General features: G+C 39.2%; 1 long non-coding RNA gene and 1 pseudogene across 1 annotated transcript; one reads left to right on the plus strand and one right to left on the minus strand.

Annotated features, from left to right (window-relative positions):
- Positions 1 to 3,943: 3,943 nt before the first annotated feature.
- On the minus strand, positions 3,944 to 12,703 carry LOC103722256 (annotated as a pseudogene).
- Positions 12,704 to 18,402: 5,699 nt separating this feature from the next.
- On the plus strand, positions 18,403 to 20,678 carry LOC120106790. The gene is made up of 3 exons (XR_005508820.1): positions 18,403 to 18,907; positions 19,867 to 19,911; positions 20,525 to 20,678. It is a non-coding gene; the product is annotated as an uncharacterized LOC120106790 (long non-coding RNA).
- The last annotated feature ends 2,012 nt before the right edge of the window (positions 20,679 to 22,690 follow it).

Below are 22,690 nucleotides of genomic sequence, written 5' to 3' on the forward strand. Positions count from 1 at the left end.
CTGCATTAAGTTCACTGTATGAGTAGAGTATGCACTTACATGGAATCTATCGACCTTGATAGAAGAGGAGTGATCCTATGTGATTTGTTAGACTGAGTTCTAAGACCTTGGCCAGGGCAGTAATATAAAGTGGAGAAAGAGTTTTCCACTAACGAACTCGAGTCGAATAAATCTTGACATATGATAGACGAAGGGGTTTGACGAGTTATTCATGACCTCCGTCCTGTAGGGATCCACGATAGTAGGACTGTATCATATGATAACTGCACCTAGAGGTTCATCATTCTATTCTAGTGGGTAGCCACTACATGCTGCTAGGTGTCACTGGTGGATGGTGGGACTCACAGGGATTATCTCAATGATCGATAAACCCTAAAGAGTAGAGTTGGAATCGTTCCAATCCATTGAAAGGAGTTTTCAATGATATTGTGATAGAGATCATAATATATCTCACTACCAGTCAGAGTAGAACCTATGAGGTCACACACATTAGAAGTATTGACCGATCCGATGGTTGAATCGTGATTAGGAATCACAAGTAATCAATTCGATTGATATTCAGTTGAAGAAGGAACAAAGGGAATTAATTAATTGGACTTGAAACAAGAGTCCTACTTCGAGTAGGATTCCTAGAGTCCTAATTGGATTAGGACTGGAAATCCTAGTTGGAGTAGGACTGGGATTCCTACTTGGAATAGAATTCCTATAATCCTAATGAGATTAGGAGTTTTGAATTAAAATTAGATTCCTACTTGGAATAGGATTCCTAGAGTCCTAATCGGATTAGGACTTCAGATTCAAATTAGAGTCCTAATTGGATTACGACTAAAATTAAATAAGTCCTAATTGGATTAGAGTTTCTTAAGTCCTAATTAATTATTAATCTAATGAATCAACATGACTCCTAATTGATTTAGGATTGAAGAGTTCAATTAAGTCAAAATTGATTTAAGTTCTAATTGGATTAGGACTTACCTAGATTGGATCCAAATTGGTTCACCCTTGGTTAAACCCTAATTGGATTAGGGCTAAACCAAATTAAGGCCACCCAATCCTTATTAGATGAGGATTAGGGCAACACAAGAAGGAGGGGCTCAAGCCCCTTCTCCTTGGGTTCATGGGTGCGGCAACAAGAGGGGCCGGCGCCCCTCTTGGAATTAATTCAAGGGAGCTCCTAAAAGTTAGGAGCTCCACTTGTTATTTAAAGAGGGCTTTTTTGGGCTGACCTAATTGGACAAGGAAAAGCCTCTCCTCTCTTGTGCCGTGGCCCTCTCCCTCCCCTTTGCCTTCAGCCGCAAGCAAGGAGGAAGCCAAAGGTGGTTGGCGGATCCTCCTTTCTCTTCCCTTCCTTCATCCAACGCAAGGAAGAAAAGAAGGCTGCGTGGGGATTCTTCTTCTTCCTCTTCTTCATCCTTCTTCTTCCTCCTCTCAAGCACAATCAAGGGTTGATTGAAAGAGAGGAGATCAGCCATCAAAAGTTAAGTTATCTCTGCAAGGGAGCTAGCACCCCGGGGAGATAGAAAGCTTGGATTGGTCATCTGCTTCGTGTGGATACCCGTAGAGGCCGGGCACTTGAACGGCTTCAAGCGAACCATCATCCTAAACCACGAACTTCAGTTTGCGGTGATCATCTACCCGCACAAGGTGAAGATCTGATCTTCTAAAGATTTTAAAAGTTTTTAATCCTTATCTATCTACGAACGGTTTTTGAACAACATTCATGCGATGAACGGTTGATCCCGCGCATGCCTCTTCCGCTGCATCTGAATTTTTTAAAATTTCAGCGGCATGATCGGGGTATTCTAACAAAACTTATATGTTACTTTCGAAATATAGTTACCAAACAACAAACAACTTTTTGTTCAAAGCTTTATGCTCTACTTTCTAAGCTCTATAAACAAAAGCTCTGCTACAGGTGAATAAGTAGAGTATACCAGGGCGCGTCGAGAGAGCCATGTCGAAGGAACTCGGCAAAATGACCCCGTAACTTTGGGAGGAGTGGTGCTCTCCTATCTTTTGATTAGGAAAGCAGCACATACCAGGAAGTAGCGATTGTTTATTAAAAACACCTAAATAAGGCCAAAGGCTCTATTTAGCAAAGTTTTTGGAGAGCCAAAAAGCATTCTTTAACCCTCCAAAAGTACTTTTGGATGGTATAGTGGTATTTGATAAAAAATCTAGAAGTTGTTTTGGCTTTGCTAGAAATCTGAAAAGGTCTACTAAGAAGAAGTCATTTGGAGCTTCTCCCGAAAAGTACTTTCTAGCAAATATCGAAAAGTTGTTTGGGTTTTTATGAAATTTTTGTGGTGATCAAAATACCTATAAATAAATCTCTTAATTACATCTATATATTATTATAATAATATAGTAATGGATTACTATATCATATCATATCATTATACTATAAATATAATATTATGTTACATTATATTATAATAATATATAATATTTATTACATTATAATAATATTATACTATGTAATAATATTTTAATATATAATAACACATTATATTATATTATTGTATTGTTCTATACTATACTATATTATATTATATTATACCGTATTATGTTATATAATTATGCTATAGTAGACGATATTATATTACACTATATTATAACAATATTATATCATGATACAGTATTATATCATATTACATTATAATAAGATTATATTATGTAATAATATATAATATTAGATTATATTATACTCTACTGTATAATACTATATGATATTTTTATTTTTTATTTTGCCATACCAAAATTATTTTTTTAGTTTAGTTACCAAATATATGTTAAAGTTTTATAACATTTTAGAAATATAGTTATCAAACAGTAAATAGCTTTCTGTAAATCTATACTTCTAAAAAATCTACTTATGAAAGCTTTACTACCAATAACAATCCTAAATAAGGCATTTGGCCCTGCAGGTCCTTACAGTCAAAAGATTGATATAAGACCTAGGATCTAAGGATTCGATTGATTTTAGCCCCATTGATTATTCCAATTACATATAGTGGCATAGCGTAAGCAGGCCTTTGTGAAAGATATCACAGCCCACATAATGGGCATGGAGTGCCTCCTCCATGTTTATCTCTGCTAGGAAGGCTTGAAAAGCTCAGCCCTCTGAAGGGCATAAATTAAAGCATCTCCTAATTCTTGAGACAACATCAAGGCTTCATATATATTTAATAGAGCAAGGATATTTTTAAGGTACTAAAAGATATTATATTCAAGTCCAGATAGCTTAGATTGTCTCACAGGCACATTAGCCTCTTCCTCGATCTCTAACAACTTGTCTTTGCCTTTACCTTTGGGAGGAGGAAGTTGTCATGGTGGTAACGTTTTACCCTTCCTCTCAAATTCTTTAGGCGCTCCTTCAAAGTTCTTCTTCCCCTTCTTCAGGTAAAGGGTTCCACTTCTGACTTATCAACCTATCACCAAGCTAGTGACATAACAGGAGCTAGTGTTGAGTTTTCAAACATCATCCCTTTATAACTTCATAGAAAGCACCATATTCTCCTGATCTAAGTAATTCTCCTTAAAATATTAATTTTGATATTCAGGGATAACAGATCTCTTCCTAATAATACCAAGTCATGAATTAGACCTAGGAATTACATCATTGGGCTAATTGAATTGAGTCGAGAATAAAATTGTTTTTTTAAGGATCTCCATGTTGCATTGCATATTCATCAATTAGCAACTTATGTGGCTAGACGGTACCGTGAGCTGAACATCAAAAACATGACAAGTGACAACTGTATGGAATTCACCAAACATCCCAGTGAATTCATCATGACTCAGCTCCCCTAGATATGAAACCGAAGAACAACATGCAGACTATGAAAACAGATGCAAGACCTACAAGGTAATTGAGCCCATCATAAATCCACAAGAAACAAAGATTTACAGTAATAGTAGGGCAAGAATGTAACAACTGAAGTAAAAATCTGAGAATTCTGGACAGCTACTCTCCCACAAATATGAAATATTTACATCACAACAAGCTCAGACTGCAGCAGAATGCTAGACCAGATAAACCACGTCAAATGTGACAAATATGGGGTGCAAACCAAATATTAATCACTTCAAAGCCCACATACCAGTGCTACTTCAATGAACAAGCGCATCATAGCATGAGGAAGATGCATCGACATTTTTTTTTTAATTTAGATGCGAAAATACGTGGGAATGCAAATGCTACATAAGTGACAACAAGAAACCAATGATGAAATATAGGTGAACAAGATTATGACAAATGACGGAAAAAGAAAAGGCCAAAAAACCTCATTACTGACAGCTAACAGCATTCTACAGCAATAGCTACAATAGCTGCATATCAGAGCGAGTAATGTCATGACCACGTATCAAGTATCGATCTTCAGATGGCATTCCTATTCTCACATCTGGGTGAGGTTTTGAAATCTCATTGGGCAAAGGCCGTCTCCCTGTAGGATTTTGGTAATCAGCAGCTACTCCACTTCTCACATCTGTCTGAGTTATTGAAATCCCGTAGGGCAAGGTTCGTCTCTCTGTTGGGTTTCGGTAATCAGCAGGCAATCCAGTTCTCGCATCTGTGTAAGGCAAGGCAAAACCACTGGAAACAGGAACTCCTGTGCCAACATGGTACGGATCAAAAGACTGATTGCTCATTGAAACCCCAGATTTGGCTTCTATATGCGAAGAAATGGGATATGGGTAACCATTGGCACTGCTGGCATATCTGACATAAGGACTAGTAGCTGCCAACCTTAATCTTGAACCACAAATCTCATGGCCTGCAAAGTGAGCCTGGGGATATGAGTCTGTCGATAATCTGAACAGACCAGCAGAACCAACGGGAACTTTCAAAGCATCACCTGATATATTTGCCCAAGAATTTGAATGTGTTGGTGTTGCACTAACCAGGGTGCCTTGACTTGTCAAAGGTGACTTATTGAGTTCTTGCCGTAGTGATACCTTAGCATGGTGAAGAGCTTCCAACACACCCCCCAAGTTGCTTCTGGGTTCCAGAGACAATTGCATGTCAGACTCGTTTTGCATATCTGATCCCCGTTTGGAGATTTTGCAAGTAGAAATTGCAGTGGAAGAACTCCCACTTGATGGTACATCGAGGATTTCAAACCCAGCTGGATGTAAGTTTGGATTACTAGAAGCACCACTATCAGGGTTGTCATATTTTAGTTCTCGATTCAGCTTCTCCCTTGCACTAATAAAAGTCCTTCCTTCAGAAGGGCCTACATTTTCTGTGACTGCCACTTCATCATACCGTTGACCCAAGAAATTTCCGTCCCTGCAAACATGAGAATTACTTCCACTAGGAGCTGTTGTTAGATCAGTCTGCACAGGGCCAACAGATAATGCAGCAGTAGTTGCTTCTTGGCTTCCACCAGTCTTTTCTGAATGGGTACTATGAGATATTTGAACAATCGTGACAGTGGATAGACTTTCAGCTTTTGGTTCCTTTACGGTGGGCAAATTTTCAGCCCTTGGTTTTGCCTCTCCATTATAATATGGCTTTTCATCCACATGGTCACTGTCTTCATCATTTGATTCTCTACTCTTTTGAGTTACATGAAGCTGGTTCCCAGATTCACAATAGCCCTGAATTTGGAGACCAAAATGTTACAAATCTATTGCGGATCAACAAATAAAATATAATTAAGCAACAGTGCAAATTAGCAACAAAGGGAGGTACTTCAGTAATGCGAGCAACAGGATGGGAGCAAAATTAAGAAAATTAGTCATTCAGCAAGTTATGCGACTTGGTCAAATAGAACTCCCACCAAATCTAATTTAGATAGTTATTTTTGGAAAACACTGAAACTTTAACTGCTAAATTACTCTACCGAACACCAACAAGCAGCACAGCTGACATACCACACATCCAAACATCAAGTGCCAGCCACAACAAAAAGGCCACTACAAAACAGCCTAATTACTTAGTTCAGACAGCTCATTACCATGTCACCACCATAAATAACCAATATGTATAAACACTGTCTCTCAATGCCAAAAACTCGGATCCATGACAGCTCCATCATTCACAAATTTCAACACAAAGTCCACCGCCATAACATATAGAATAAAGCAAACAATCCCTTGATCGATAGAGTATGCAATTTAACTTATCAAGTTTATATTACAGGATTAGCCAACTTAATTAAAATAATTCATCATACGACCAGCCAACCTAAGATATAACTCAAATGAATTGTTTAAGAAAAGCAAGTAAAAATTCAGGAAAATTAAATCTTGAACCATATTACAGCATCTGTTCACACAAAAACAAAATCTGGTGAAAGAAATTTGTAAAACTAAAAACTCTTTTTTTGTCACTACTCTAAAACATAGGTGGGACTTGGGACAAAAGCTTGACAGTTTTGGTTTTCCACTATTTACTATTGTTTCAACTTCGATAAATAGACATGGAAATCAATAAAACAAATGGAAACAAATGGAGTTTCTCATTAAAGAAATGACTGCAGAACAATGAAAAACTATAAGTAAACAACTGGAAATTTCAAAAGTGGTATTCCTGGTCTTTCTCTTAAAGTTAAAACATCTCCTGGTAACGTCCTGTAGTTTTCTATGCACATCTCCAAACATTTCCCATGAGTTTTTCAGTTTCACGAAAACCAAATTGGATCCATTTCATAAGTGGGTTTTCCAGTAATGACTAAATGCATGGGGATGTGTTAGCTTGTACTCAATGAAACTGACAAATACACAGATTGCTTCTGTATGGCATTGACACAATCTTTCACACTTAAATCACCACCCTAACATACGCTCAATTGATTGCTGTCAAATGTCAAGTATTGATGCTTATGCTGTAGATTTTCTTGATGTTTCCCATCAGCTAACAGTTGACAGGCGAGTTCAAAAATTTTGCCCCAATCCATTTTGGAATTCCTTACATCAGGAGTAAACAAGATAAAGATATCCCAGTTACCCAAGGAGATATGTAATGTAAGTTTCAAGAACTAATGCATACCACGTCTAACTATTACATGCCTCCTCATGGTATATAAGGCCTTCTTTGATGGAAAAAGATTTGTGCTTGATAGCAGAAAGAATCGTAACCTTTCCTACAAAATTCAAGGAATGTTGATGTTGTACCGCCCCAAACCGCCCAGGGGTTCGGGGCATACTGAGCCATATGAAGGGCGGACCAGCATGGTTCTGCCCCTTGATTCGAGAAGCCAATGAGGGTGGGGGAAGGGAGAAGGAAAGAGACAAAAAGGGAAAGACAGAGAAAGGGACGGAGGGAGAGGGAGAAGAAGAGAGGGGTTCCCTGTTTTGAAATGAAATAGAAGCTCTGGCCCCTTTTTATTTGAATTTTTTTTAAGTGAAGTCAGCACTCTCTCCCCCCCTCCCTCTCCCTCTCCATCCTTCGCCCCACTCTCTCTCTATCCCCATTCCTCTCCTTCTTTCTCTGTCTCCCCCTCCCTCTTCCTCTCTCCCCTCCTCCGTCTCCCTCCCTCCCTCCCTTCCTCCCTCTCTCTCCATATCTTTTCCTCTCTTTTCTTCGCCCTCTCCCTTGCTGGCTCTACTGTGTTAGCATAGGACCAGAACGGAACAACACAGCTGCATACCATACGGTACCACTAAGCAATTAATACGGTTCCAGTACCGGCACCAGCAAAACCTGCAACAGATTCTCTATAATCCAGAAAAGTGTTGCCTCTGCCAAAGGCAGTAGACAAGAGACACATCAGATAATTATATTGGAAATGATGGTCATCTTCTTACAGAAACATTAGCTAGTTTGTAATGATACTGAAATTGGAAAAAAAAAAAGGGCTCCCCATGATTCAATAAAGGGCTGTTTGCCAAAAATATCTAGTATGGTCACTATACAAGTGAAATGTTTTGGTGGTGACCAGGATCTAGATTATTCTAAAAGGTATGGAGATAAACCTTTTATAGATGTGTTGACTGGTAATATTCCAATGGAGACCTCATTGCAAAATTCATGTAAGCATAATATACTTGTTACTGGAGAAAATAGGGAACAGCAGATATCATTATGGAACTTTAAAGTGCACTCCTACAACATGGATGTTACAATGCAGTGTGATAAAGATACAAGCACACAAAATGCAGCTAATCTCCTTCAAAAAATTTTTTTCTGCCACCTTGCATTGATAAAAAATAATATAAAGGACGAAGAAAATGGTTTTCTGTAATCTAACTGGGGAATACAAATTGGAAATGCAACACCATAACTTATGTACTTAAGACACTTATGAATACAGCATTTTTAAATGGATCAGTATGTTTGCTAGCAAGTACATAAGCCTATGATGTAGGAAAAAGAGATGTTAACATAATTGCATGGTAAAGAGAAATAATTTCAGAAATTTGAATGGTTAAAGTAATGGAGGTAAGGACCACTAATAAAAGAAAACTGAAGTAGCACCCTAGAGAATTTAGGAAAATCAATTTGAAATGGTAAGGGATGGATAGACATGACCCCCATCAGAAGATCATGGTTTCGAGTAGCCTTATATTTTTGAATAGTTAATTAATGGCTTTCAATAATATACTTCTAGGTTTTGAAATAAATGCAATAAAGAGATATAATAACAGCAAAATTAAATTATTATGTTAAAAAATATAACAAGTAGCTTTGTAATTTCTGCATGTTTTTCAAAGCAGCAGCAATAGGTATTTTGAAAACAACTAATAATATGCATGATTTTAAAGCAGCAATAATTTCTGCACAGCTTTTAAAAATGCAGAAGTTTTCTGCACAAATTTTAAAGATGCAGAAAATTCTGCTCAGAAATTAAAGATTGCAAGGTCAATAAGAGAAAATGGAGACACCATGGATGACCCACATAAATCATAGTTATTTAATCTGTATATGAAACTAGTACTGCACATGTATTGGCCAAATTTCAAGAAATCAATTTTATTTTACATACTTTTAAAAGTCGAGCAATAATACTCACCTTTTATAGTTTTTCTGTCTGCATTATACAAGACTTGTCATGTCTTTGAAAATAAATTAGGCACTGCATTTTCGAAAAGCATCAGGCAGAAATTTCTAGAATGTGTGTTCACATAAAATACATGTGCAAATGTACATGTGCAAAACAAACAACGATGATGCATGTGTATATGCATAAATTATACATACTACATACAAATACATATTATTTAATACACATGCATGGGTAGATGATGCATGTATATATAAGTGTTCATATATGCTCACATATCATATTTGTATTTCTGAATATATTCATATTAATTGAATACATTCCATACAGGATCATATAATACCCAAACATATCCATCTCCAATTTCTATATCATTAGCATTTTTGTTTCACGGCCAGAAGTTTTAGCATATTCAAAGTCTCTAAGTTGAAAGAAAATAAATATATCTCATATTGTATCTTTTGTATATGAAATAACTATGAGAAATGATTTAGCTTGAAGAGAATGAAAAAAGTTTCTATATCAGACAAACTGAACATCAATTGGAATCAACAATTAAGTAGGTCTCATAAAGCCAACTCATGTCTTTACATTGAAGAGCAAACCAGGTATATGCAATGCGTGTTATGAAATAACTTGGATCTGCAAATAAAAAATAAAAAATAATGATATAATTTAGAATGAGTACTATATCAAGAAAATGAAAGAACTTATTTCATTTCTTCTTCATATGTTATTAGAGACCTTGATCATGAATTATTTGGATACTTTCATTAGACGTCCTTGCAGATACCTTTTTATGTTTTCGTTTTTTCTTTTCTCTCCTTTTCTGTTGTATAACAGATTCCTTCTGGGGTTTGTTGGATCCAAACTATTTTGAAAACAGATTTTGATAAAATGTAATACTTTGGTGGTTTGAAGATGAGGACAATTTCAGGGAGAAAAAGTGATTGATGTAATCTTCAACAATAATCCTCAAATTCAAACCTGTCTTCTTAGTACAGTGCAAAACAATGAAGCCCATTTTGCACAGAAAGCAAGAACAACTAGACTGTTGACTAATTGCTTAAATTTGAGCTCAGCTTTGGCGGGGAAATTGTTGATTTACTTCTAAATAAAATACCACTTGGTAGGTGCGATGGATACGCAAAAGACAGTGCATAAACCACCAACTAGTCAGTTCTGTCAGCTTGAAAAAACCTAGACACACAAATTTCAAAATAGTAAACATATGAGCATTTATGTCGAGCAGAATCACTTCCATGACATCACGCAAAATTGCTCCATGGCGTTAGCAATATAGAAGTACAGATTTCACCAGCTTCCTCCGGTTCTATTGAAGTTAAAATAATTTGGTGTTATATAAAATTCACCACAATATGAAGCATTTAAAGTTGAAGGATACATACCATAGTTGTACATTTATTCTCACTGTATTTTCTTTCCCATTCTGTCTGAGCATCTTCCTCTGTCTGGAACTGACCAATAAGCTGGGCCTGCTGTTCTAGAACTCTTTCCATCTCTTCACCTCTCCCACTCCCAATTGCATCAGTATTTTCATTTGTATTAATAGGAGGAAATGGCATTGAAGAATCTGGAAATATGTTTTCTATCTCATTACTGGAATCAGGCTGATCACCACTAATGTATGACCATGCAACCTCTGTCTTCACATGAGCATCATCAACGATATGCTTGCCCGTGTCATCCTCTGCTGCTGATCTGGCAAAACAAAGTCATCATTTAACAGAAACTAAATTACAAGGAAGTACATGTGACAGAATGCACAAATGGAGTGGCAGGAGAAAGAATATAGAGAAATACCCCATCTCCTTTACTTTTAGCTTGCAGCATGACTTTTCCGAATGATATTTTGGAGAAGATCCAGCAGTTGACATGAAACTGCACCGTCTCTGTCTTTGCCTGATTTGCTTTGCCTTCTGCTTTTTATGAGAATCTGGACTACCGCTGCAGCCTGTCCATGACAAGCTCCCAACTTGAGAGGGGGAAACTTCAAGCTCGGAACCTGACAGTGCATCCTCAAATTCACTCTTCTCCATTTTGGAGGCTGTTGAAGTTTCATCTTCTTTAAAAGCATCCTCACATCCTTTCATACCACTGGGAACTTCATTTTGGTCAGAGCTTGAATCAGTTATTTCGGAGAAATCATCAATCCCCTGAGTTTCTAGAATGGCAAGAACCTCTGCAGCGGCCCTTCTCAGCTTTCTTCCTCTGGATTGTAACAATCTTAAGCTGCTCCTCCAACTCCATGACCTAAACAACCAACAACACCCCAGTTCCTTCGAAAAAACAATCTGTATAAAAGAAAATAGAAATTAAAAAAATAAAAAGATGCCTAACCCTTTTAGCTAATTGGTCAGCTCTCTCCTTTGCAGCTCTTGATATTGACCTTTCAGAAAGTAACCTAGCACGAAGAAACTCAATGGTCATTGCTGTTGAGTCACCCATAATGGTCTCCAGGAAAATATCACCCAGTTTCACCTTTCCTTCAGAATCCTAGCCTGGACTTCCAACCACCCTTCTCCTCAAACCCCGAAGAAACCTATTTTCCTCCACAATCACCACAAGTCAGTCGGCACAGATATATAATTAGAAGTTGGAGTAAAAGAAAAGAAAAGAGAAGACAACTGTGAAGCAAGAAATAGATTTCAAGTTCACCAAAAAAATTTATCTCCAAAAAGAAAAAGCTAAACATACTGAATATATAAACATTCAGAACGCAAATAGGAAAGAAAACTGGAAGACAATAAACAATATCCAGCTACTTTATTCTATCCATAAATTTAATCTACCCAGTGTTCTTCGCCCATTTAGTTTATATAACCTAGTAACTCAGGAAATTTATTCCCCCAATATCAATCATTCCATAGTAGATCACACAAACGCATGGCTCACAAATATATCGACATGATAGGTGCGAACAACTAAAATCAATTTTAATAACTAAACATCAGCGTTCACAGTAATAACATTTATTTTTGAGTTCCAATGCAATCAAAGACATCCAATCTTGACGATAACGACAATAGACAAATCAACGATAGGAATTGTTGCAAGAAGCCATTATCCCCAGAAAACAGGGAAATCCACAACCAGCAAAACCAAGACCTAAGTGGCGAAGAGACCCAAAATTCTACGAACCATCCGTCCACACAACTAACTGAAAGATCTGCACGGAGTCCATAATTAGCAAAGAGAGAAAACCATTCCAAGAAACAGAAGAAGGCATCATCTAAATAGAAACCCTAATTCCCTTCAGAGACGGAACCCCTAAACATATCCAAAAAAACCATTACGCAGAACGGAAAAGAGAAAAGCCGATGCTTCGTTCTCCGTACCTGTTACGTCGTTGCTTTATTTCCACAACGAACGAATTCCTGATCCCCTCTTCTTCGCGGCCACGGCCAGTTGGAAGATTAGAGGAGAAGAGCAGGAGCTTCGGTTGACGGCGTGGGGATACGCCGAGGAGACCTCCGGACTCTCAATATCATTGCTCTGACAAGAAAATTAGCAAGACAAGCTCTCTAGGATGCTAAAAATGAGGGCATAGTATTTTAATTTAAATATATTCCAGCTGGCAAGAGCCGACTTCAGGAGTCGTTCTGTATTACGAGTCAGCGGACCGTAGAACTCCTTAATATTCTAGTCCCCTGACCCATGTACAGAGCGAAGCAAGCAGATTTGCAAAGACGAACCAAGTACATAGGATTTGTAAAAAGATGTAAATTTTGATTGAACTGCATCTTATGAAAATATACAAAATACGTTTTCTTATAAATTATATGTAGCGTAGCAATATTTTTATGAAGTTGAATAAGAAAATATATATTATTTTCTAATAAAGTGAAATGAAGAAACATAAGCATTGGAGAGATTGGTTGGAGCAAATTCGATTAACTTTTCTCTCTTTTTTTATGCAAATTTGGGATTCTTCATGGCAGATCATTTCTCCGTCTTCGACTACTATGGGCCGAGCAGATTGATCAACGCCTTCTACATCTCCAGTCATCAGATAAATTTTGGCATCAACAGATTGGCGCTATATATGGAAATGAGGATGTATTCCATCTTTTTTAATCGGTTTTGAGCATTTTCGACAACGATCTAACCATCGATGCATTCTCGAGGATCTTAGCGGTCGACCCCTCTTCCGTAGTTGTCCCTAAGCACTGTCTCCTTTCTGCATAGGACGCGCATCCTAGGACACCGTGATATAGTCCCGGGAGGCCATCCTTTCGTGCCACCTAAGACATGAGTCCCATGTGCACTAAAACACGGGACCATGCATCACTCCGACTAGATTCATCACCGCCACATCCAACATGGCGCCCATCGTTGTAGGTCGCCTCATCCCTCACCGGCATGCCACAATTGTCAAGAGAACCAGTCAGGGCCCACCTTCCTTATCTTCATGGGTGTTGTCTCCTCCATGGCTATGTTGGCCTGCTTTTGGTTGCCTTTATTATCATTTTCTGACCTTTGACGACCCTTGTCAGACTTTCCATGTCCACGACCACGTCTACGGTAGCCAACTCTACCACATCTTCGACCAGCATGCTTTTGGTCGGAAGTGCCTTCACAATTTTTGTCTTTGTTGCTGGCCTCCAACTTGGCCTAAAAAGCCTGCTCAACATTCTTCTCTGTTGACTCGTTCATCCTTTCTTCATGAGCTAGAAGAGAACCCATCAATTGATTAAGAGAGTAGGTAGACAAGTCCTTAGACTCTTCAATGACAGTTACAACATGATTAAATTTTGGTGGCAACTCCTGAAAACCTTCTCTACAACTTTCTAGCCTGAGATGTTTTCTCCATATGTCCTTATTTGATTTCTAGTGACAGAAATTCTAGAGAAAAAATCTTGGACAGGCTCACCTCTCTTCATGGACAAGGTCTCAAATTCTCTACGAAGAGTTTGAAGTTCACTGTAGTTACTTTTTTGTCACCATAAAATTCTTGCTTGAAAGTAGTCCAGGCATCCTTCAATTTGGTGACGTTAGCAATCTGGAGAAAGATAGTCTCTGTCACTGCCTGCTGCACGACAAGTAGAGCCTTCATATCCTTCTTACGAAGCTCCTTCAAATCTGTTGATTTCTCCACAGCTTTCGAGCTCTCTGTTTCTTCATAACCATTCTTACCTAAATCCCAAAGATCATGTGAACTAAAAATTGTCCTTATCTTGATACTCCAAAACTCATAATTTTTCTCATTAAAAATAGGTACCAAGGATTGTGAGAGGTTGATAGTGTTTGTACCATTCGACATGATGAAACACCACCAAAGTATTACCTCTCCTTTGAAGATCCCTTGCTTTGGCAATGATCTCCACAACACACCACTATGCTGGGCACGACCGAAACAAGTAGGTGTTTCTAAAGGTTGCAAGTTTGCATGGAATCAAATAGCCCATCAAATACACGTAGAAAGTTCCTAAAATAAAGTAGTTAATTCTATGTTGTGCCTTTGTGCCCATAATCAAGGAAACCTAGGCTCATTGAACAAGAGGTCAAGAGGGGGGGCGCACGTGCACACACACACACACACACATATATATATAACTATTGGTCTTAGAGCTTGGCTTCTTAGTGGTTGGTCATGTGGATTCCATGCTTTATCAAAAGGGTTTTTTCTTGTGTGTTAGTTTTCACATGGTCTTTACAAATGGAGAAGGCAGTGGAACTTGAAAAGCTACATCAAAGCATTAGGCTGACCAAGAAAATTATGATGGAGGATTATCTTGTTGCCAAGGATCGACACAAACCAGCAAAAGGGAAAGAAAACCAATCCTTGGAGATGGAAGACAGGTAATGAAAAGCCCTTGATAAGAAATGTTTAGTAGCAGCACCCACAAGGTATTTTGTGGAATGCATTAGAAGCATGCTATTCCAATCAAGCTTTGCAACTTCTTTTTAGACCAAAGGCAAATGTAGTTGTTTATTAAAAGATTACAAACTTTCCAATGGATTGTGATGTCTAAAATTCTTTTGAAGTGGTTAAAAAAAATCTCTCATATAGCCACCCTAGAGTATTTGGATGTGAAGCTTAAGTTGTGCCAAAAGAAAATAAAACTTAGCTTGGATGTGAAGTCAAGGAGTGTGAATTCTAGGGTATGTAGTTGATGATAGAGACAATGGACTGTGACATATGGTGGCTAAGATCATCAGGAGCAGAGATGTCTTTCTTGAGGATGTGATGTTTGAAGAAAGTAAGTTCAAAGAGTAAAAAAATTGAAAGACTTGTTGATATGCAAGCCAAAATTTAAATAGTCCTTGGCATGTCTAAAAGAATCATCCTCATATTTATGACGAAGTAGTTGATCATGAAGAAAGCCTAGGACCAATAGAACATTGACCAGGAATTTTTGAGAGTAAGGAAATTTTTTGGAGTATAAGCAAGAGTTTACAAGATCATCTAAATCACAAAAGCCTAATCTCAGGTGTTCCCTTTTTTTTGTATTATATTTTGTTTACTAGTGTGGGTAAGCATAAATCATTTCAAGAAGCTGAGGATTATCCTAATATTGAAAATGGTGGAAGACGATGGAAGATAAGGTCAGTTCTTTTACCAAACCATACGTTGAAGTTGGTGAAGCTTCTGGGTGGGATGAAAACATTAAAAAATATAGGGTGTAAATGGTGCAAGGCAATTGTAGAAGGCTATGGTCAGAAATCTGGTTGCTGTTAGAGACAGCTCAGCTCTAGTTTTCTTATCCTTGGTTGAAATATAAATTTAGAGCTTGAACAACTCGATGTCAAGACTGCATTCTTTTATGGTATGTTGGAGGAAAGTTAAATCTTAGCCTGAAGGTTTGTGGAGAAGGCCAATTCTAACTGGAATTGCAGGATGCAGAAAGGATCATTTGGATTTAGACATGTATCTGATAGTGGTTAAAAAAAGAAATAGATTTTTTCATGAAGTATGCTAAATGCGAATCGATCATTGGTCAAAGAGTTAGCAAGCATGGTTTTGACTCAAGCTAAGTGCATATCTGAAATTCTTGAGAGTTTTAATATGACTAACTACAAATGCATCTCTACAGCATTAGCCACACACTTCAAATTGTCACAAAGAGATTTTCCAAAGGCCGAGCTTCAAAGAAAGAAAATGATTAATGTTCCCTATGTTTGTGCTGTAGGTAGCTTGATGCATGATATTCTCTATACAAGATCAGACACTTTCAAATGCAGTTCGAGTTTTCTCAAGATAAATGTCTAATCCAGGACAAGGCTTGTGCTTTGGAGGCTTTTTGTTGGAGATTGTGGTTTTGTTGATGCCAGAATGCTAGTTGCAAAGAACTAAGCTCCACTAATAGTGTATTTTTATAAGTTGTGCTGCTGCAGTTCATTTTATGGGAAACTTCCAAGATGTAGTTGGCTTATCATCCATAGAAGAACAAAATATTGCATTCAATGGAAGCTGCAAATGAGATGATTTGGTTAAGGATATCTCTTGGTCAGCTTGGAGTGGAAGATGAGAAGCATTGCATGCATTGTGATCGCCCAAGCACAACATTCAGCTTATCACTCTACAACAAAGCATATGGATATCTAATATCACTTTATTGTATTAGCTTTGGAATATAAGATAGTGAAAGAGAGAGGGAGAGAGTTCTAGAAAAGAGGTTGACATGGTGTGCTCTAGTTAGCCGCTTTGGAGATGGTTTTTCTCTTTTGTTTGTATTGTTAGGTTATACTCTAGATAGCTGCTTTGGTGAGTTTTTATTGGGACTAACCTGCAAGAAGCTATAAAGAGAGTGTGCTCCATAGCGTGCTCTATTGGTTGCTATTTGCTCTGCATCTTTCTTTTCAATTTTGGATTTGAGTAGTCAGGCATCTTTGTCTATCGGCCAAAAATGTTTTTTCCCTTACATAGAGCAATGGTGGAGGTGGCGAACAGTTGCAATCTTGCTCCTTTTAATTAATTGTTTCTTTTTTGTCTACGGTTTAGTGCTTTTCTGCGTTCTCATTTTCCTTGTTGCCTTTCAGATGTCCTTGAAGGTTTGTCCATTTAAAGCTTTGTTAATTTTTGCAGAGATTTTTTTCTTGTGAAATGGAATATAATTGTTCAGATGGAGAGTCTTTTTGAGGATAGTTGATGCTTCTGTTGCTAGCAAGAAGTTGGTTTATGTCCGTTTTCCTACATGCTTAGACATTTTCTGGTATTGGTTTAAAGCTTTTTCTCTTTTTCCTTTATGGTTTGATCGCCTCTTTCCCCTATTTTTCCCCGTTTTTTCCTTTTTCCTTTTTTCGAGCGAAATGGGAGGTATTTTAGTTCATCATGGGCTTTTACCGTCTCTTTTTGTCTTTTTTTTAGGCATATGTGTGAGGATTTTGGTTCTATCATCCTTTTCTTCTAATTCTATTTTTTTTTTATTGTCGTTGTCGTTAAGTTAGAATCAGGTCATGCGATAAATTTGCATCTGCTATAGAAAGCCTGGTGGTATGTTGATTAAAGAAGGATGCTGCATCAATGCATCTATAATTAAAGCAATGTTTATGCTATGATGCTATAGTATTTTAGATATGGTAATTTTTTTATGCTATCATTAAGTGCAAAGTTATGTGTATATATGTATGTATATATAGGTATGTGTACATATATGTATGAGAATATTACGATTTGCAGCTTAGAGTTTAAGATTTAGGTGCAGTTGTCCATGATAAGTGCATGAACTTTTTCTCTTGAGACCATGCATCTCTCCGCATAGGTACATTTTAAACGTCCTCAATAAGGATAAGAGACTATATGCGAGAAAGAAGATCATGTGAGTTATTCAAGCTGATATTTAAAGGAGAACAATAGAATATATTCTGTAAAGTGAACAAGTAACTCGTCAAAAATAGTTACTTGGTTGTCTAATAATTTTGGGAACATATAATATGAGTGCTTTGATTTAATGAAGTCAGTGTACAGTTTATGAAAGTGTTTTGCTATTGACATTTTAGTTCATTCCAAATTAGTGGTCAATGGTTTTCCTTGAGACGGTGGGATTACTTCACTCCTGGATACCTTGATGCCCTAAAACACCTAACTGATCTGAAAGAATGTCAGAAAGAAGAATATGTTGTATTGTTTCATCACTGATTTTAAAAGTGTGTTATTATTTTTAAGGTCTGTTACTTTGAGAATGACATCTCTTGTTCTATTCAGATTTCTATACCAAAAAGTGTGCAGGTAAGTAAAATCCATTCTGTGGCTTTGACTAGCTTTGATACTGAAAGATTACACATGTACTGGAAAAATGGGATCCCAGTTGTCAGAAATCAGGTAATGGATTCCTTGAGACTGTTAATGACTCTCTCTCTCTCTCTACTTTCTATTTAACTAAAGCTGATAAATTTTAAGATACAGGTATGGAAGTCAATGGGTGGTCTACTGTCCGAGAAGTTTTTAGATACCAATGTGTCTATTCCCTTTCCTGGTCCTCCTTTAAATACTCCATCTGACAGAAGTTGTGAGATATGGGGCTGAAGTCGGCAGCCCCAGCCGACTTCAGCCCCGTCCCCATTCTAGGAAGGTCGGAACAGAGGATCGCGATTGCGATCCTCTCCGGTTCTTCCGGGGACAAACCAGGCAAGGGCGCCGCAGGAATCCCGCGGCGCCCTCCCTCCGACCGATCCGCGGCCAATCCCAGCCGCGGAATCCTCTCGGCCGCCGCGATTCACGCGGCGGAGAGTCGCCGCGAGGGGTGATAAAAAACCCCCAAGCCCTCCTCTCCTCCGCATCCTCCTCCTCCTCCTCCTCTTCCCCCCTTCGCTCCTCCTCCTCTCCTTGGTGACCGGCGTCCTCTTCCCGACCGAGCGCCGCCCGGACTCCCTTGCGGCCACCACCTGTTCCGAGATTCATCCTCTAGATTTCGAGCGCCGCCACCGCCGCTTGACCACCGAATCGAGCACCAGCGGCCGAGATCTTCCTCCCACTACCTCTGCCACCGCCGGTAAGCCTCCCTCCTCCTTGCTTTCATGGGTTTTGGTCTCCTCTGTTTCAACCCAAGCAACCGAGATGATCTTTCTCCTCTGTTCCCGTCGGCCACGGCGACAGTCGCCGGCCGCCATGGCGGCCGGCTAGCCATCGACCAAGGGGTGGCCTCCGGCCACCCAGGCCGGCCACCCCGCCGGCCCTCTCCCTCTCTTCCGTCTCTCCTACTCCCCTTGTCCGTGGGGGGGGGGGGGGGGGGGGGGGGTGGGTTTGGGGGAGGAAGGGGCCCATCACGGGCCAAGCTGGGCCCGTTGGGCCCTATCCATTGCAGGCCCAACTTGGGCCCAGTCCAGTCCGGATGGGCCCAGTTGGGCTGAACCTCTATAGGCCCGACTTGGGCCTAGTTCACGGCGGGCCCGACTTGAGCCCAATTCACGGTAGGCCCAGTTTGGGCCCAGTTAAAAAAAAAAAAAGAGAGAGAGAGAAGAAGAAAACCCGAAACCCAACTTGGGCCCTATTCAGATCCGAGCCCGGAACCCGAACCCGGATCCGAAACCCGGAACCCGAAACCCGAACCCATTTGGCCAATAAATGAAATTTTACAGATAAGCCCTTGACATTATGTTATTTCAGGACCTTTTGTAATTTGTATCTGATCCCTATAGAAAAGATTTATTACATAAAGGTCCCCAACTATATTTTATTTAGCCCACTCGAGCTTTATAAAATAGTACCCTGTAAATTAAGTATTAGTCCCTGCAATAAATTTTATTGTATAAATGAACTAATTAGAAGCCAACCTTGGGGGCCCTACTTAGCTGGGTCTATACGGGCCAATTGGGCCGTGCTCAATGTGGGCCTATCGGGCCATGCCCATTATGGGCCAACTCTGGGCCCTGTTGGGCCGTGTCCAATAGTATTATTTTTGGATTTTTGCTTAATTCTGATATTAACAAAGAATTAATTAAATTTAAACAGGTGAACTTGATCTGCCTATCTGAAGTAGGAATTAAGCGAGAAGAGGTAAGTAACTTAATGCTTCAAAGTGCATTTTCGAAATTATTTGGTAAAATAATTATTAGTGGATTAATTTCGAAATATGTTTTGTATTTAGTAAAATGGGTCTGGCATGTTAAATTTCATTTGAAAATTTTGTTATATACTCTGAAATCCGTAAAATATGACTGGATAATTTATGAAATCTATTTTTCTGTATATATGCATTCTCAGCATGGCTATGATCTGTTCTACTCTGTTCTGGCCCTGCCAATGGGGATTATACGTTGGACCTGTCGACTTGTTATCTGTGAGGAACCGGTTTCGATACCGCACCACTGGTGATTAGAATAGTGGTTTCTGGACACCAGCTGTCATCGGTGGGTAAATATAGTGGATTTGGCACCTTGTGCGACCCATACCACTGGGTTACGTGGCCGTAGCTTATTTTGTTGAGATTCTGGTATCAGAATTTTTGGAAAAATGATAATAAGTTTTGAAAATAGTAAAACGATGTTATTTATGATTTATTCCAGTCATTATCCTGTATTTTGACCTGATATGCTCCGACCCCACTTTGGGGTATTTTGTTGCTTACTGGGCTAGTGTAGCTCATTATTTTATTTTCTCTGTTTTTCAGATCCAGAGGCTTGATCGCACGGGAATGGGGAGTGCGTTAGATGTTCCGATGATTCCATCAGTTATTGGTCCTTTAGTTAGATTGATTAGAGTATTTGACTTACGTCAGCATATGTTATTTGAAATTTTGTAAGACTGCTTTTGAATAAATTTAAATAATTATGTCAGTTTTGAACATCTGTGATTGCTTTGATATGATCCGTTGCCTTGCACGCCTGCGCGGCCCGCCGTGCGGGCGTGCGGCGTCTGCCGCGCCTCGGGCTCGGGGCATGACAGAAGTACATAAGGCTATGCTTTTTATATTTGACATATATGAGCTGCTTTCTTGCTCTTTAACTGTTGATAAAAATGTGCATAAATTGTTTTAAAGTCGCACTCTGGGCGCTTCATTGCGAACGTGGCAGATGGTTCATTCTTGTGTGGATGGAGTCTTCCAATTATATCAAATTATGGTGAAGTTTCAATAAGTGAATTTATCAATGAATCAACAACTCTTGCGGTGATTGATTTTTTCAATTTATCTTGCTTAGGTTTGATTGCGAGAGCAGCAGTGTATCTTGCTTTGGTTTGATTACGAGAGCAGCCACAGTTGCTGGACCGATAACAAGTTGGTCTTGCAAAGCATGTTCAAGATTTTTACTCCTACGAAAGAAAGGGTAGTAAATGGACCATTCAACGATCTAGATCGGATGAATTCTATTTTTTTCTTCATTAGTGTTGGGGGAGCGCAGCTTCCCCCCGAGTGCATGAGAACCTTGCCGTCAGAGGACCGGATGACGGCCGACCTCGGGCGGCCGAGCTCGGTGCCCGACCTCGGAACATCCGACCCGAAGAGCTCCCGACCTCGGAAGTCCGCCCTCGCCGCCCACCTGCCGCGGTTGCATCCTGCCAAAGTTTGGTCAGGGGCCATACCCTGCCACCGCCTCCGGCATTTAATGTGCATGACCTCTGCAAACCCCCGACTCACTCAACAATTAATGTGTATCTCCGACTCACTCAACAATTAATGTGTATCTCCGACTCACTCAACAATTAATGTGTATCGCCGGCTCACTCAACAATCAATGCGCATGGCTCCTGTTATCTACGGATCCTCAGTCCTCCACGGCAAATCGGCTCGGCAGCGTTCAGTCAGCCGTGACAACTCTCTGATCCCGGCCTCACCTCCGACATCGAAGCATTAATTCACCTGATCGCGCACCAACTCGAGCGACGTGCTAAGCCGTACGGCGACCTCGCCCCATCACATCACAGGTAATCCGACCCCCCTATAAAGAGGAACCCCTCCTTCTCAATGGGGGGTGGGTGATGAGAATGCAAAATGTCATATTTTTCTTTCTTAATGTTTAGTCTTGTATACTTATTTTATGCCTAAATGTACTCATTATTCTTATATTTTGTTTTAGGATGCAAATGGAAGCGTTAAGTAAAAAACGAAGCTAATTGGATGATTTTGGACAGTTTCGACATTGCTTCGTAATCTGAGCATAACTTTCTCATCTGAGCTCTGATTAAGATGATTCAAGATGCTGTGGAATGCCAAGAAAACCCTCTACAACTTTTATGTTTTGAGTTTTGATAGATAATGGCTTTATCAAGGTCAAAATTGGTCTCAAAGTTGCTGCACGTCCTTAGCCTGCAATACGTGGATTTGACTCGGTCAATTTTCAGAAGTTTCCAGATTTGATGCACGAAAATCCCAGCTGGAAAATACCACTTTCCCAGTTATATTAGGACTTTGTTTTATTTTTCGTAATTAGTCAGATTTGAATATTTGTTAGGAGATTTTTTTGGAAGGGATAAAGGTGAAAGAAAGGGGGCTCTTTCTCTTTTCTCTAGGAGGACTCCTCTTTCTCTTTTCTCCTTGGAAGTTTGCATCCATGGCTCTGCGTGGCTAAAGCTTTTATTGGTCTAAGGAAACAGAAGCCTCGGAATCAATAAAACTGTGAGATCTGAATTTGTTTTCATTGTTCAATTCATGCTTTGATGTCGAATGTCCTTCTGTGCATATTTTCATGATTGTTTTCGTTTAATTACTAGGAGGCCTACTAGTTTATTATTCGTTGCAATCTATTGCTAGGTTAGATATCAAATCCGTAATTGTTTGATCCCTCTAATCTGTGAAGCAACTAAGATCTAATAATTTGCTGCGTCAGAAATTTCAGAT

The sequence above is a fragment of the Phoenix dactylifera genome, unplaced genomic scaffold (genome assembly GCF_009389715.1).
Source record: "Phoenix dactylifera cultivar Barhee BC4 unplaced genomic scaffold, palm_55x_up_171113_PBpolish2nd_filt_p 000636F, whole genome shotgun sequence".
Taxonomy (NCBI): Eukaryota; Viridiplantae; Streptophyta; class Magnoliopsida; order Arecales; family Arecaceae; genus Phoenix; species Phoenix dactylifera.